Genomic DNA, 17,343 nt, shown 5'->3' with positions numbered 1-17,343 from the left:
CAGACCCTTATCCGAGCACACATAGCCCGGCCGGTCAGGAAAGGGAGTGGGGACGAGCGAGCGCCCCCCCCTCCTGAGCTGTACCAGGCCGCGTGCCCTCAACATGGGCGGGTGCCCAAAGCACCTTGTCCCCATGTTGATGAGGACAAGGGCCTCTTATTAAAGAGACCAGGGTTGTCGGGGTCTGCGGGGGGCTTATCGGAATCCGGGAGCCCCCTGTAAGATTGCAGTACTGTGTGTGATTTGTGTACTTTTACTTTTTTGAATATGCCGCCGTTCTCCGCTCCCGTGCGCCGTAACGTCGCAGGGAACGGAGTTCGGTGGCATTCGGCACTGTGAATTAAGCGGAGGACAACTCGATCACACAGCGCAGAGGACATCGCTGGATCCAGGGGAGAAGGTAAGTAACTCTCCCTGTGTCCTCCCTGCATCCAGCGATGCGAACCTGAGTCTGGCTCGGGGTTACCGCTCCTGTTAGTAAAATCCCGACCCGAGCCAGACTCGGGATTACCGCTAGGGGGGTTAAAGGGGGCTCCTGGATTCCGATAAGCCCCCTGCCTGCAGACCCCGACAACCAACGGCCAGGATTGTCGGGAAGAGGCCCTTGTCCTCATCAACATGGGGACAAGGTGCTTTGGGCACCCCCCATGTTGAGGGCACGCGGCCTGGTACTCGCTCGCTCGTCCCCACCCCCTTTCCTGACCAGCCAGGCTGCGTGCTCGGATAAGGGTCTGCTATGGACTTTGGGGGGACTCCCACACTGTTTTTTTGCTGTAGGGCTTCCCCTTTAAATACATACCAGGTGACGGGGCTAGCGAGGTGTCAATCTCACCGATAGAGGCGGCGACATTCACTTCCTTCGCTAGTCCCGGCTATCTGGAGCCACGTTCAAAATGAACGGACTTTTCTCCGTGTGGGCAGGTCCTTTCATTTCAAAAGTCCGGCAGACTAGCACACAGACGGGCGGATTGTCCGCCGGACTGCCGAGTTCGGCGGACAATTTTGAGTCAAAACTTCTTTCAAAGTCTGCCGGACTTTTGGAAAGAAAAAGTCCGCCAGAGCCCACACACGGGTGTATTGTCCGGCGGACTCTGGTCTGCCGGACCAAGTCCGCCGGTTAGTGTGATCGTATGTATGCGGCATTCGATTTAGAGTGACTGCACTTACAAGTGCACTTCCAGTGCAAAGTGGATTTGCCTTTTGTAAATAACCCCTTATGTGTTTTTTGGCTTGGTATTTTTGCGTAATTATTGTAGGACTATTGTAACTGTTTGTTATCAGGACAATATTACATAATTTAAGAAGGCAACAAGCCCTTCAAACTACTTTGGTGTTATCCTCATATTTAACACTGTCTACTACATGTGCCCCTATTAAACCCTTTAATTTGCTGCAGCTTGCTAGGCGCACAAATCTTATTCTCCTAATTTCCACACAACTACTCAGGGAGGCTTGGTGAGTGTCACAGGGTTTGAGAAGCAACATAGGAAGGACTTTTTAAAAGTAGATTTTTTTTCTAAAACAAATTTCCCCTAAGGAATCCCCATGGTGAAAATAGAGACAAATTTTTTCAACGTTTTCAAAAGTCAAAATCAGTAATTTGCACAGCAAAATAAAATTCATTAAAATCAGTCTACTACACAACATGTTTAAAAGTGTAGTGCACAGCCGCTGGCTGAAATACAATTCATACCACTAAATATATGATGAATAAGGGCAGATAGTTGTAATGCCTGGCCTGGGACTCCCTTTGCTCTTTGTGCACATTGAGGGAATCCTGTGATCATCACTGCCAGTTATTGCCAAGTAAAAAAAATAAAAAAAAGTTGCTGCCTAGCAGATTTAAATCTGACCCACATAATGAGACAGTAATACGATCGGTATTTTGTGCTGCCAAAGATATAGAAAAACTGTAAAAACTTCCTTCTGTGTTTAATAATCCTCAAAAAACGATACGATATGTATACTGTCTCTACCCGAAACCAACCTTCTGCATTTCACCACTACTATCTTGCTTAGAGCAAGATGCATCAAGGAAGGTTGGTTTCAGCTGGAAACATTATTGTATGGAGTATTTTTGATGATTATTAAACACAGAAAGAAGAGCTAAGTTTTAGAATTAAGTTTTGGAATTAAGCTTAAAGTGGGGTGCCCCTTAAAAAAAAAAAATTTAAGTCAGCAGCTACAAATACTGCAGCTGCTGGCTTTTAATAATCGGACACTTACCTGTCCCAGGGTCCAGCGATGTGGGGGAACGAAGCTCCGCTCATCCCCCCCACCGCTCGGCGGCACCGGCATTCTTACTGTGGGCACCCACTGCGAATGCGTGAGCGGAGCCGCGAGCCGTGATACGCTGCGCAGTCATCTGGGACTTGTCACGTGTCCCAGATGACTGACTGCGCCGAGGGGGAGTGACGACAGCTGCCCGGGCACTGAAGGAGGCAGACTACGAGGGACCCCCTAGCAACAGGCATTTAGAGGTGAGTTACATTTTTTATTTTTCCAATTTTTTATTTATTTTTTGGGGGAATTTTACTCATTTTTTTGGGGGGGGAAACACCGCTTTAAAGGATAAGTTCACCTTTGGGAACATAATACATGTTCCACTTGTTTTTAGGCTGGAAAATGTAACATATAACATACCGCTGCCGATCCCTCCTTCCCTCCCTGTGACAGTAGTACGGGGAGAGGTTCCCTAAAAGAGCTGTTACTTTTTGATATTAGCACTGATGTGTGGGGCTTCACCCACATGGCTGCATCGTTCATTCACACAACTCTGTGTGTGAATGAACTATAAGTCCCGACATCCTTTGTGGCTGCCAGCTTGTACTTTTCAATGAACTACCATGGCACTGTGATTCTTCCTGTCAGTGTATCTGCCTGCCCATACAGGCACACAGATACACTGACAGATTTGTAGGAGACCTGCATTTCACCAGTGATCTGCTGATCGCTGGTGCAATGCTTTACAGGCTCAAAAAATTAATAAATGCAAATTTTTTGTTCCTGAAAAAAAGTTTTTACTATACCTTTTACAGAGGGGGGAGATGGTCTGTGGTAGTCATCACCCAGGTTGTCCTTGTGTGATGAAAGGAGCAAGTCTTGAGCAGCACCATGGGGTTTGGGTACATTCAGTATTTTTTGGCAGTCAGAAAAAACAACAAATGAGCTCTATGAATATATCACAATGGGGGTTATTTACTAAAGGAAAATCCACTTTACACTGCAAGTGCACTTGGAAGTAAAGCTTCTGTAGATCCGAGGGAAACATGCAAGAAAAAATAAAAAACAGCATTTTAGCTTGTACATGATTGGATGATAAAATCAGAGCTTCCACTTATTTCAGATCTACCCCTTAGATTTAGAGCGACTGCACTTGCAGTGCAAAGTGGATTTGCCTTTCGTAAATAACCCCTAATCTATGAGCTCCCGTACAGGGTAAAAAGTAAGGCTCCATGCACACTGGAGCTCATAAACAGACGTTTGACCCCTGAACGCAATTTTATGGCGTTCAGAAAACACCCCATAAACTCCACTGCTGATAAAAGTTAAAAAAAGTGGACACATAGGATAACATAAAGTGGAGTTTATGGGCTGTTAAAAAAAACACCCAAACTCCAAAAAAATGGTTGTTTATGAGCTCCAGTGTGCATGGAGCCTCAAAGTGTTACTAAACTGAGGACCCTGCATTCACTATATCTGGTCTCCCACAGTACATGGAAATGCAATTATTTTAGAAAATATAAACTGCTAAATACCTTTTCTCATCGGCAGTATATAGCAGTCTTATGACTTCAGTGCCTGGTCAAAGCTTGTAGGAGGAGATTTAATTCTACTCTGTTCTATGAGGCTGCAGGACCCCTGACCATCTGTCTGGACAGTGCTGATTGGCCCAGTGCTGATCACATGCATGCTTCCCCAATAACATAAAAATATCTAGCAATACACACCAAACTGAGCTTGTGCAGAGTGCCTCCAGTAATAGAAGGAGAGGATCAGAGAAGACAGGATCAAACTGACTTTTTACACAATGCACAGGATTAACCCTTTAGGTTCCTGAGTGAGTTTAAAGCGGGAGTCCACCGGGACTCCGCGTTTTTTTTTTTTTTTTAAAAGCCAGCAGCTACAAATACTGCAGCTGCTGACTTTTAAAATAGTGACACTTACCTGTCCAGCGCGCCCGCGATGTCAGCATCCAAAGCCGATCTGTAGATCGTATGTCGGGTGCTGCCGCCGCCATCTTGGGTATGGGAATCAGGAAATGGAGCCTTTCGGCTTCATTTCCCGGTTCCCTCCTGCGAATGCGCGAATCGCGCTGCGCAATAAGGACGGTCCCCGCTGCCTCTGGGATCTGTGTGTTTCCCAGCAGGCAGCGGGGCACTTGCGGAAAGGGGCGGGCACTTGCGGAAAGGGGCGTAATATACGCCCCTTTCCGCAGAGAGCTATCCCGGAAGTGGGTGCAGAATACCTGTACTGTACAGGTATCTGCACCCCCCTCCCCCCTGAAAGGTGCCAATTGTGGCGCCGGAGGGGGGGAGGGTTCCGATGAGCGGAGGTCCACTTTAGGGTGGACCTCCGCTTTAACAAACATATTTTACTGCATATACAGACTGATTTTCCTGTTGTGGGTTTAGTAACACTTTAACTGGTGTGTGAGAATTATAAGATCTTTTACTGCTTTAGCACCCACTGTGCATGTCTGTCTGGTTCACAAAGGACATTAGATTCAGTATGGTCTTTGTGTTTCTGTTACATACTATCCCACCGGGGAAGGTTATTTATCTGGTATCCTGGTCTATCTAAAATATAAACCACCTATCACCAGACATATCACCCTTCAATGAATTCACATCCTATTACAAGGTTTTTTGACCTTTACACTTTAGAGGTCAGAAAGCAAATTGGACAAGCTTGCACAACCAGTAAGAGTAGATCAAATAGACTCTGTCGGAGAACAATTAAGTGTGGTGGCTTTCACAGCAGACACACCGCAGGAGAACGATGATCTTTTTTTTAAGACTACGCTCCATACAATTTCCCCAACAATAGTTCCTGTTCTGGGATTGAGTCTCAGACCAAACACTTTGACTGCACCTGTAACAAAGACAACTGCATTGTTGTAATTGAAACATAAATATATTATAACTCTGTGTTAAAAGTGCCTATAAATATTTCACAAAGGGATTAGATCAACAAGAAAGCAATGTATTACTTATTTAGAGGCTCAGCTGGTACCAACAAAAGTATAGCTGTAATTATTTTGCAGCTTGGTTATTTCATTGCTTGGCTTTTTTGAAAGGTATCGTACATCTCACATGGGTTAAATATGAAATAATATAATGGAAGCGACAGTCTTTGTGTCATGGTCATGGTTATCAAGCCATTCCTTACACACAGCACAAGTACCACCATTCATCTCCTAAAAACTGTTTCCACCTGGCATTAAATACCTACTAATACATGTATCTATCTATTTATACATCTGTCTAACTCCCTATCTATCATATCTGATCTGTTCAGAATGATATTTACCATATATGGAATAAAACTATTTAGCGTGTACCCAGAAATCTTTAAATGGTATGCTCGTGGATAGGTGTCTTAAAATAGAAGGCAATAGAAAAGTCTCTAATTGCGTGAAATTGATGCAGATAGAAAACTCCACTGTATTATTGGGCTTTGTAAAAAAACGTGGTAAATTCTTACAAACAACTCCTTATGATGTTCTCATTTAAAAATAATTAACTTGGACAACCTTCTAAAGGGACCCTTTAGGCAAATAACCAGAGACTAGGGGAGAAAGGTTGGGATGCCAGCTTGTATGGTTCATAGCAAAGTATTTCCTTTAAAGGAAGTCCTGCTGACATTTCCTGAGACATCAGCCTCCTTAAATCATGTTAGCTTTCTGCATTTTATTATAAGCGGCATTTACTATTATCTTGGTATACTGACCCAAGCATAATACCTGTGGTGTGCAAAAGGGGTCAAGACTGTAATTTTATAGTCACATGCTAGATAATGGCACTGCAACCCAATCATGCAATTATGGGTGGCAAGAGCTCTCTGTTTCAACTCACAGTGCCTGGCTTGCGGTCTCCACCCCACAACAGAAGAGTCCTTCCATGCAGATAAAATTAGCAACCAGGTGAGGATGAATACATTTTCTCTTTATTTTGTCCAAGGATTCCAATGTTCCAAACAGAGCCAACACTAATGCGTTTCAGCCTATTAACGCCCTACTCATAGTTAACAAAATTTCATTCATCCTCACCCGGTTGCCGACTTTATCTACATGTAATTATATAGTGTCCCTTTAATTTGCTTTTTAATTCTTTAGTGCACTTTAAATAGAAGGACTGGCTCTTTCTGTGCAAGGGCAAATTAGGAGGTCAGCTAAAGCATTATTAACTGGAAAGAAGTCTTAAGACTTAAGACTATACAGAGTGTACTTGTTTGGAGCACTGAAACTAATTTAATTTTATTGATAATATTGTCAACAAATAGATAATCTCTTTGTAGCAAAGAGGTGGGGCTTAGGTTAAGTCCACTCCACTTTACAATGCAGTGTTCCCTTTTCAAACCCAACCCAGAGGCTCTCCTTTCCTTTACAATGTTCATGAATGCTTTATACATTAAATGTCTGTCAATATACAGTATGACACACAATACGTGCATCAACAAAAAACATATTGCTTGAGGGAAGTCTACACAGTGGTTTTGGCTAGAAATTATTAGGGTTGGAAGTTTAGTGTTTTAGTTCTCGTGGGGGAGGTATATTTTTGGCCCGTTCCTCAACTATGCTTCTGCTTGATCCCAGTCTGCAACCGCTCGTTACTGACCTTTGTTTTTTTTCACTGACTATGCTTCTACTTGATCCCCACCTGCTATATCTGCAAGTGGACCACAGCTTGCTCACCTCTTGGTGGGGGGATCCTGAGGGCCACAACCTGGTACTAACATGTAGCAAAATCCATCTCCACCATCAGAACCTATGGTGAACACCAGTTAATACTTAGACCCTGCACCTCAGATGAGCCCACATCATCTGCTAGGGTGGCCTGCTTGTTTGCTTATCCAGATGGTCAGTGGGGGCCTCTCTATTGCTATAGTTACTGGTCTCCGAGCATGACTCCTGACAGTGACACACACCTTTAGTGCACCAAAGCACCACATCCTTATTCCCTCTATTGCCATAGTTGATAATAAAGTTGAGCAATCCCCTGTATATTGTTGGGTAAGCCTAAAAGAAGAGGCAGATGTTCTGCATGCAAGCAGGTTCTACACCTGCAGCACATCTGCCATTTTTTTCCCAGAGGGCCTTCCCTGCTCTCCACCAGCATGTGAAAGGTAATATATGCATTTTGCTGGACCAAGTAGAAGGACCATCGTGTGGCCACCCTTTTTGATCCCTGATACAAGGGGAAAATGGTAGAAGGAGCAAAAAGTGCTGTAGAAGAATCCCTTGGCTGCATTTCCAGATAGTGGTAGGATCCCTTCTCAAGCCCAACATACTTCAGATCCTCAGATCACAGATAGGTGAAGCAAAGGAGGCAGTGGCTGCTTCATCAACACCTTTAAGTCGTTTTCTCAACTACAGAGGGCAGGCCTGATGCTTTATGAATGTACACTACTTGGGGTCTGTGGCTGATGTGGATTTTTTAGGGCCTTCGGAGTGAAGACTCCATGAACTATTGCGTGTCAAGGTTGGATGTCTGACAGGAGCTTGCACACAGCTACTGTCTGAGAGGGCCTTTGGAGCAGTCCTGGATCAGAATGATTTTAAAACTGATGCTACCGACCACATTTTTACTTATAATCCAACTCAGTAAAAAAATGGTACCTTCCCCCATTACCAGCTCCTGCAAATTATGTAGGTCTGGCACGATTAGAATCTCCTGCCACCTCTGCTGGCCTGCCACCATTACCACCAGCTCCTGCCATCTTTCCTGACCTGCCACCATAACAGCTCCTGATGTCTCTGCTGGCCTGCTCCCAATATGGCTCCTGCCACCTCTTCTGACCTATTCTGGCCCTGTAAATGTACCATACATAACTTTTCCACAGCTGGGCCACACCTGCAAAAGTTCTCATGTTTTCTGCTAGGTAAATCATGCCAATTCACCTAGTTTGCCAACTGTTCCCTATCTAATTTCTATCAAACACATACCTGATGTGTATATTTAGAATATTTTAGGAATGATTGGGGATACAGGAATGAGGGGGGTTCTTGAAGTGTTTTTGTGCACTAAGTTTTGAATTTTTGTTTTACTTTTAAGACAATACAGTGTAACAAGCTAATTTAGGCCTGTTAAAACCTGAAAGCGTTTTATGTAAAAGGGGTGGACCTATCACAGAGGCATTGTTTTGTGTGCTAAAGGCTATGTCCCTTTCAATTCTCCTCTGATGGAAATAAAGGAAAAGTATTTACTCCAGCCCTTGTTCACTACAAATACCTTGTCCAACCCTGGTAAAGTACCACTTAAAAAAAAAATAAAAATCACTAACTTGATTGGTTATTTGTTGTCAACACAAGCTAAAGTGTATATAACTCCTTTAGTAAATCACCACATAAACGGAATCATTGGTCAGACAGGTTACCGAGTAGATCAATAACACTTTTTATGGCACACACAGTGCTGTGTAAACATTATCTCTTTTGTGCTTGTCATCTGAGTTTACACACTATACCCATTCCACCTGCACCTGCTGTTCTCCCTCCTGCTGCAGCTACACAGAAGCTTGAAAGAGATATATTAATGTTTAGACGCAAGGTGTTGGGATTCTGAGCGCCACCAGCAATGTAGACTCTGAAATGATGGATGTGTTAGGATTCCCTTTTACGTCAGATGCTGGAAATCCCATTTTAATCAGGTTTGCTAGGATTATGTGTCCCTACAGGCCAGTTAGAAAATGGAAAAAAAAAAGAGTAGAGAAAAAAACAAACAAGAGAGACAAGCTAGTCTTCCATGTAATAAAAAAAATAAATATGCAAACTTGATGTGTGCTTATGAAATATTTTACTAGGGGTATTTAATTATGAAAATCTATGATGGCTTTCTTAATGTAACCTTCATAGAGATCTTTTTTTTTTTTTTTTTTAAATAGAATAATAATAATCCTTCTAAATATTTCCAGCACTACACTCAGCACTGGATATTTTTTGCAGCATTAATAATGGAAAATGGAATATGGGGCTCTTTAATTCTGCAGGTCAACTAAAAGGTTACAATGGCTTGAAAAAGTATTAATACTCTTTGTAATTTTCCACATTCTGTCATGCTACAACCAAAACGTAAATGTTTTTTATTTGTTTTTGTTTTTTTGTAATAAACCAACACAAAGTGGCACATAATTGTGAATTGGAAGGAAAATGATAAATGGTTTTCAATTCTTTTTACAAATAAATATCTGAAAAGTGTGTTGTGCATTTGTATTCAGCCTCCTTTACTCTGATACCCCTAACTAAAATCTAGTGGAACCAATTGCCTTCAGAAGTCACCTAATTAGTAAATAGAGTCCACCTGTGTGTAATTTAATCTCAATATAAATGCAGCTGTTCTGTGAAGCCCTGAGAGGTTTGTTAGAGAACCTTAGAGAACAAACAGCAACATGAAGGCCAAGGAACACACCAGATAGGCCAGGGATAAAGTTGTGGAGAAGTTTAAAGCAGGGTTAGGTTATAAAAAAAATCCCAAGCTTAGAACATGTCACGGAGCACTGTTCAATCCATCATTATAAAATGGAAAGTGTATGGCACAACTGCATTACCAAGACATGGCCATCCACCTAAACTGGCAGGCCAGGCAAGGAGGGCATTAATCAGAGAAGCAGACACGTGGCACATGGTAACTCTGGAAGAGCTGCAGAGATCCACAGGACAAATATTAATCATGCTCTTTACAAATTTGGCCTTTATGGAGGAGTGGCAAGAAGAAAACCATTGCTGAAAGAAAGCCATAAGATGTCCCGTTTGCAGTTTGTGAGAAGCCATGTGGGGGTCACAGCAATCATGTGGAAGAAGGTACTCTGGTCACATGAGATCAAAACAACTTTTTGGCCTAAAAGCAAAACACTTTGTGTGGCAGAAAACTAATACTGCACATCACCCTGAACACACCATACTCATTGTGAAACATGGTGGTGGCAGCATCTTGTTGTGGGGATGCTTTGCTTCAGCAGGGATAGGTAAGCTGGTCGGAGTTGATGGGAAGATGGATGGAGACAAATACAGGACAATCTTAGAAGAAAACCTGTTAGAGTCTGCAAAAGACTTGAGATTTGGGCGAAGGTTCACCTTCCAGCAGGATAACGACGATAAACATACAGCCAGGTCTACAATGGAATGGTTTATATCAAAGCATATTCATGTGTTAGAATGGCCAAGTCAAATTTCATACCTAAATCTATTCATTGCTGCATGTATTATGCCATTTTGCTATGTTTCTTTTTGTTTTACCAATAAAAACCTGTGTTTTGTGACATCAACTCATCTTATAGCCATATGCACTGACCTCATTCAAAGTCCCAAATCCCCTCCCCCCCCATTATCATACATGACCCTAAACATACAGCCAGAGCTACAATGGAATGGTTTAGATCAAAGCATATCCATGTATTAGAATGGCCCAGTCAAAGCCCAGACCTAAATCCAACTGAGAATCTGTGGTAAGACTTGGAAATTGCTGTTCACAGATGCTTTCCATCCAATCTGACAGAGCTTGAGCTATTTTGTACACAACTATAAGCAAAATGGGCTGAATACAAATGCACGCAGGCCTGGACTGGCCATAGGGCACACCGGGCGTTTGCCCGGTGGGCCGCGGCCCCTGGGCTGCATTTTTTTGGAAGAGCAGCTTCTTCATGATTGGGCCACACAGCGAGAGGTAAGCAGCGACCGCGGTCCAGACAGGGTTAACACAGATCGTGGCCGCTGCTCACTTCCCGCTATATATAGGCATTCCTAAAGCAGGGGTGATTTAAGAGGTGCAGAAGGCTCCTGTGACATGCAGGAAGGGCCTGCACTGGACAGACACCTCATGGGCCGGCCACGCTGGAGGTATAGCTACACTGAAGGAGACGGCGGCAGCCTCTCTCCTAACACTGGCTGAGGACACTGTGATGGCTGCACAGGAAGGAAGGCGAGCACACTGAAAAAAAAAAAAACATGTTCCAGTGTGTTACATCCTGCTCTGTAGTGGCGGGGAAAGGGAGCGGATTGGGGCTTTCTACTTTATTGGTATGGGGCTGTATATTATTACTGGTATGGGGCTGTCTATTATTACTGGTATGGGGCTGTCTATTACTGGTATGGGGCTGTCTATTACTGGTATGGGGCTGTCTATTATTACTGTTATGGGGCTGTTTGTTATTGACATGGGGCTGTCTATTACTGGTATGGGGCTGTCTATTATTACTGTTATGGGGCTGTTTGTTATTGACATGGGGCTGTCTATTACTGGTATGGGGCTGCTTGTTACTGACATGGGGCTGTCTGTGTACTGGTCTGGGGCTGTCTGTGTACTGGTCTAGGGCTGTCTGTGTACTGGTCTAGGGCTGTCTGTGTACTGGTCTGGGGCTGTCTGTGTACTGGTCTGGGGATGTCTCTTTGCTATATGTGGGGATGTCTCTCAGAATGAATATCTGGTCACCAACCCGCCGCAAACTCCCACCCAACATCTCCGCCTTACTTTCCCCAGGGATTGGGCTGCCCAGTTTAAAATGCCCGGTCCTATTTTTTGTCCCAGTCCGGGCCTGAATGCACATCACACTTTTCACATATTTATTTGTGAAAACCATTTATCCTTTATTTTTCCTTCCACTTCACAATTATGTGCCACTTTGTGTTGCCTATCAAATAAAATCCCAATAAAATACATTTATGGTTTTGGTTGTAACATGACAAAATGTGGAAAATTTCAAGGGGTATGAATAGTTTTTCAAGGCACTGTAGATGTATATGGAGCTCCTGTGATTACAATGGATAAACACATTTGAACAAGTTTGTGCATACTTTATTTATGTGAAGCTTTTTGTGAATCGACAGCAGAAGAGAGGGAGCTGCTACTGTGTGAGAAAGCACCATCTCTCCAGACAGAACGCCAAAAGTATAGTAATAGCTATACTCTTGACACGCAGTAAAATTGTCAGCTGTAAATTAAAGAGATAAATCCACAAGGAATGCCTTCAGTAGAGGCGCACGGCGAGGTCCAATGCACATTTCTATATGTACGAAATGGTGTGGTGGTAACAGAGTGCCAATCCCCCATTTACTATAGCGATCTAGACGCACGGGAGAATGCAATTTGTGCGCCACTATGGACATGGCGCACAGCATCTCCAAATCAATATTGATGGAAGATGGAGGTGCCAATATTATGGGGGTGATGTGAGGAAGTTTAGTAACAACTGCCCAAGTAACAAATATACAGAAAATAGAATGAGAAAGTAACTTTTTCAGAGAAAGCCTGCTGTGCCTGCAAGTACGTTTAGAACTGCATGAGATCAATGTAAGCAGTACGCATGCGCAAGCGGCTCTTGCGCTCGTTCAAATGTGTTTGTTCACTGCACAGACAAAATCTTAAAAAGTAAATGTTAAGCAACATACATGCAATTGCACGGGTTGAACGGGCGCACCTCTAAACTTGACAATTTTTTTTTCTGCACTGGTTCACCCATATATATTTTTTAAAGGAGACGTTGCCAACATGTGACATACACCTTGTTAAAATGATGTAAAAAGACTCTTGTTCCTCTAGCTCCTCCTAAAAGGGCATTTAACCTTCCCCCTCTAATTGGGTTAGCTATTGATTTTAAAGGGGAACTCCTCACTTCATTCTCCAATACTCTTGTCTCCCCCTCTAATCCCTTGGATTTCCATGGGCTAACTTTTGCTTTTTAAGGGGAACTCTACACTCCATTGCTCTTGTCTCCCCCCTCTAACCCCTTGGATTTCCATGGGCTAACTTTTGCTTTTAAAGGGGAACTCCACACTCCATTCTCCAATGATCTTGTCACCCCTCTCTAATCCCTTAGATTTCCATGGGCTAACTTTTGCTTTTAAAGGGGAACTCTACACTCCACTCCATTCTCAAAAGGCTGTGAGCTGCCTTCACCAATCCAAACCACATCCATTTTCAGAACATAAAACAGGGCCAGCTAGGAAAGGGGCGAGAAGAGCGATCGCCCAACCCCCTCCTGAACCATACAAGGTCACATGCATGCAACATAGCTGGCTACCTTTGGGGCGTGTTGGGCTCAGCCCAATACCAGCCACAAAACGCCTTGTACCCATTCGTTTAAAGGGGCTTTCCACGATCTGTAAAACCCCCTGTCTGCAGCCCCCCACAACCCCAGCCTAGGGTTGCATGGAGGAGGCCCTTGTCCCCCTGAATATGGGAAGAAGATGGTTGACTTTTGGGGTGCCCGAGCCCCTCCTCCCCCCCAAGCATACACCCCCCTTTCTTCGGCTGGCTTGCTGTGTGTTTGGCTAGGGGTTTGTTAGCTTGTGGGAGGGGTACAATATTTTTTTCGTTTTCATGTCGTTTTCATTCGTTTACATGGCCTTGTATGTATTGGGAGGGGCAGGGTATTTTTTGTTTTGTGTTAATCTTGCAGATTTGTACGTTTTCTCTAAAGCCGTACATCTTTGAAGCAGCATTTTGGATAAATGCCAAGTTACTTGCTTTTAAGCAATTTTGCATTTTTAAAGGCAGTTCTCCTTGTTTAGTTTTTGGGGTTGTCCAAATTGGTGACATTGATATATCCCTCAGGGTGGGACCTAGGCCCCCATACCCATTTTAAGGCCAATAACTAGAATATAAACCAGCCAAGTGGGGACTAGCAAAATTAACAAGTCAATTCCCATAGACTGCAATGGTATTTGTTGTATAACTTCTGCCCATGTTAGGCTCTTTGCATGTGTGTGTACATTTGGGTGTCCTTTTGGAGTTTGTAACACATGTATTTTCTCTTTGTATTTTGTTTGTTATGTTTTTTTCAAAACAGATGTGTTTTAGAGCAAGTCTTTTTTACTGTTGTTTCTTTTTTTTTGGGGGGGGGGGATATTTTTCACTGAAATATTTTTGATGTTGTCAATCTGTGTTTGTAGGTTATTAGTTTCACTTTGATTTAATTGTCTGTGCTGCATTATTTAGCAAAATCTTCCTCAAGATGTTGTGACTAATAAATGTTGAAATCCTTAAGAGACTGTCTATTTGTGGGCGCAGTCCTTTTAACTCCTGCTAATTTCCTCTGCAAAGTGGTCAGACCTCAAAACCATATTCTGTTAGTGTCTCAAATTAACATACATGTGTTTTTTGCTTTCCTTGCTCTTTTCCAAGTCCTGTTTTGTTGACCAATAAAATGTGTAGCAAATTTTTATGTTTTATGTGTTTTGTTAATTTGTTTTGCAGATGCATGCTCAATCCAAGTAATGCATTTTACACTCTCCCCCCCCCCCCCCAACAATTTTCATGCAACAGATTTCCCAGATGCAGCTTAACTAGGCTGGTTGGCATGGAAAAACAAAAAAAAGTGTGATTTGTCTAAAAGCTACTTTCCTGGTGCCTTCATGGTAGCATATGCATGGGTTGTGCGTATGCTGCCATGGATAGGCACCAGGAAAGGAAAATTACAGAGAGGTAAGTATTCAATTTTCCATTTTATTGCAGTGGTTCTCAGCCTCAGGCCTCAAGTACCCCCCACCGGACATGTTTTGGGAATTTCGCTTAGCTAAAATAGCTGTCCAAAATGCCAAGCCATTGACTCTGATTTTAAACCACCCGTGCAAGATGAAGGTAAACCTGCAAACATGGCCTGTTGGAGGTAATTGAGGACAGGGTTGAGAACCACTGATTTAGAGCACTGAGCTAAAATCTAGCTCAAGACAACCCTATTCTAATTGTGAGCATTTGAGGGAAACCAAGTGAGTGTTAGAACCCCTGCATGTGATGCATGAATGACTTTTTCGGTGCACCAATTAATATATGAACTGGTGCAGTGCCTTCTTCTTAGTAAATCACCCCCAAAGTTTGCTGAAGCATTGTGCTTCATAAACAACTGCAATCTGTAAACAAATCTCTATCTTTTGCTTTTATTTAATCTTTTGCTGCATTTCATTGTTACTGATCTCCTGTAGTCTCTTTGCAACTACTTATTGCATAGCTCAATGGCATTGCTCTGATGGCCTTTCTCTAATGGAAGTCTGTATGATAACGCAGACACACAATTAGAAAAGAGGGACAGAGCAATATCACCCTATAACTCGAAGTCATAGAACTTAATTTTTCTTTTTGTAATATTTTTTATTATAAGAGTAAAAGAGGGCAAAAAAATATAGTGTGCTATTTGACATTGTTTTTGATAAACACATCAATACAGTATGTGGTTCAATGGCTGTATTCACAATTCTCAATCAATTCTCAAAGTGCTCATCAGATATTTTGGTTCTAATTTTGCCGTTCGTGTGCTTCATCCTTGAAAATATAGGTGCTGCCATGACATGACAACTCACCGCCTCATAGAAGGTTAATAGATTGGTTTGGAAAGAACGATTCTTCATGAATCCATGCTGATTACTGCTAATGATACTGTTCTCATTACTAAAATCTTGTACATAGTTCCTTATCATCCCCTCCAAAATATTGCATACTACTGATGTTAGGCTAACTGGTCTGTAATTCCCAGGGATGTATTCTGGGCCCTATTTAAATATTGGTGCTACATTGGCTTTTCTCCAATCAGCTGGTACCATTTCAGTCAGTAGGCTGTCAGTAAAAATTAGGAACAATGGTCTAGAAATTACTTGACTGAGTTCCCTAATTACCCTTGATTCCCTCATGAATTCTGAGGAGAAGAATAAATTCAATACCTTTGCCATCTCTGTAACCAGATATCCTTCCTCATTCTTTATGGGGCCAATATGGTCTGTCCTCCCTTTTTTACTGTTTACATAATTAAAGAATTTCTTGGGTTTTTTTGTGCTCTCCTCCGCTATGTGGCTTTCGTGTTCTATCTTAGCCACCCTAATTGCACCCTTACATTTCTTGTTGCATTCTTTAAAGTCTGAATGCTGATGATGACCTCTTAACCTTGTATTTCTTGAAGGCCTTCTCCTATGCTTTTATATGCAATTTTACATTGGAGTTAAGCCATCCAGGACTTTTGTTCGCTCTTTTAAATTTACTACCCAATGGGTTGCATTGGCTAATGCCCTTATTTAATATGCTCTTAAAGCAAACCCATCTCTCCTCTGTGTTCTTTGTTCCTAATATTTTATCCCTAATTATGCCTTCTAGCAAGGTTCTTAGTTTAGGGAAGTTGGCTCTTTTGAAATTCAGTGTCTTTGTATTCCCCTTATGTTTCCTATTTGTGTGATTTATACATATGTGCGTCTACAATCTAAACCATGAAATTGTCCTGCAAGACATTTAGGAACTGGCGAGCCTTAGACTAATGCGTGGTTCTCTCCACCCAGTCTGGATAATTAAAATCTCCCATTATGATAACACTTCCCATCCTTGCTGCTAATCCAACTTCCTCCCTCAGGTTAGGGCACCTATAGCATACTCCCAGTATTATTTTCCCCTTAGCTTCATGCCTCTGGAACTCAACCCATAAGGATTCCACCCCCTGCCCAGCTCTCTTAGTGATGTCATCTCTCACATTCACCTGTACATTATTATTGATATATAGGCATACCCCACCCCTGTTTTTACCCTCTCTATCCCTGCGATAAAGGGTATACCCTTGAACGGTGTCTAGCCAATCATGAGAGCTGTTGAACCAGGTCTCTGAATGTCCCATAAAATCCAAATCCTCCTCGTACAACAGTATCTCTAGTTCACCCATCTTGTCCGCCATTCTCCTGGCATTGGGTGTTCCTAGATCAGTGTTTCTCAACTCCAGTCCTTAAGGCGCACCAGGTCATGTTTTCAGGTTTTCCATTATTTTTCACAGGTGATTTGATCAGTTTCACTGCCTTAGCAATTACCACAGCTGTTTCATCTGAGGGAAATCCTGAAAACATGACCTGTTGGGGCGCCTTGAGGACTGGAGTTAAAAAACACTGTCCTAGATTGCAACTAGTACTTGTTACTAGACTTACCTTGGGCTTATGTGCTTTAGTCAACCTACCACTAATGCCCCCAATACTACCCTCTGGAACATGTTCCATGCTGACTATCTCTACTTCTGCCCCCCCCCCCCCCCCAGTCACCTCAGAACTCTGCAAGTGCAGTAGCTGATTTTTAATCAGTCACTCCCATTCCCATCCAATCCTTGAAATGTACATTGATCACCCAGAGGGGAATGTTTTTTTCTTAACCAATGCGGAGTTACTGTTTA

This window comes from Lithobates pipiens, unplaced genomic scaffold (assembly GCF_037356315.1).
Source record: "Lithobates pipiens isolate NorthernLeopardFrog02 unplaced genomic scaffold, aLitPip1_a1.2 Scaffold_8, whole genome shotgun sequence".
NCBI classification, from domain to species: Eukaryota; Metazoa; Chordata; class Amphibia; order Anura; family Ranidae; genus Lithobates; species Lithobates pipiens.
Note: the sequence above shows the minus strand (reverse complement) of the source record.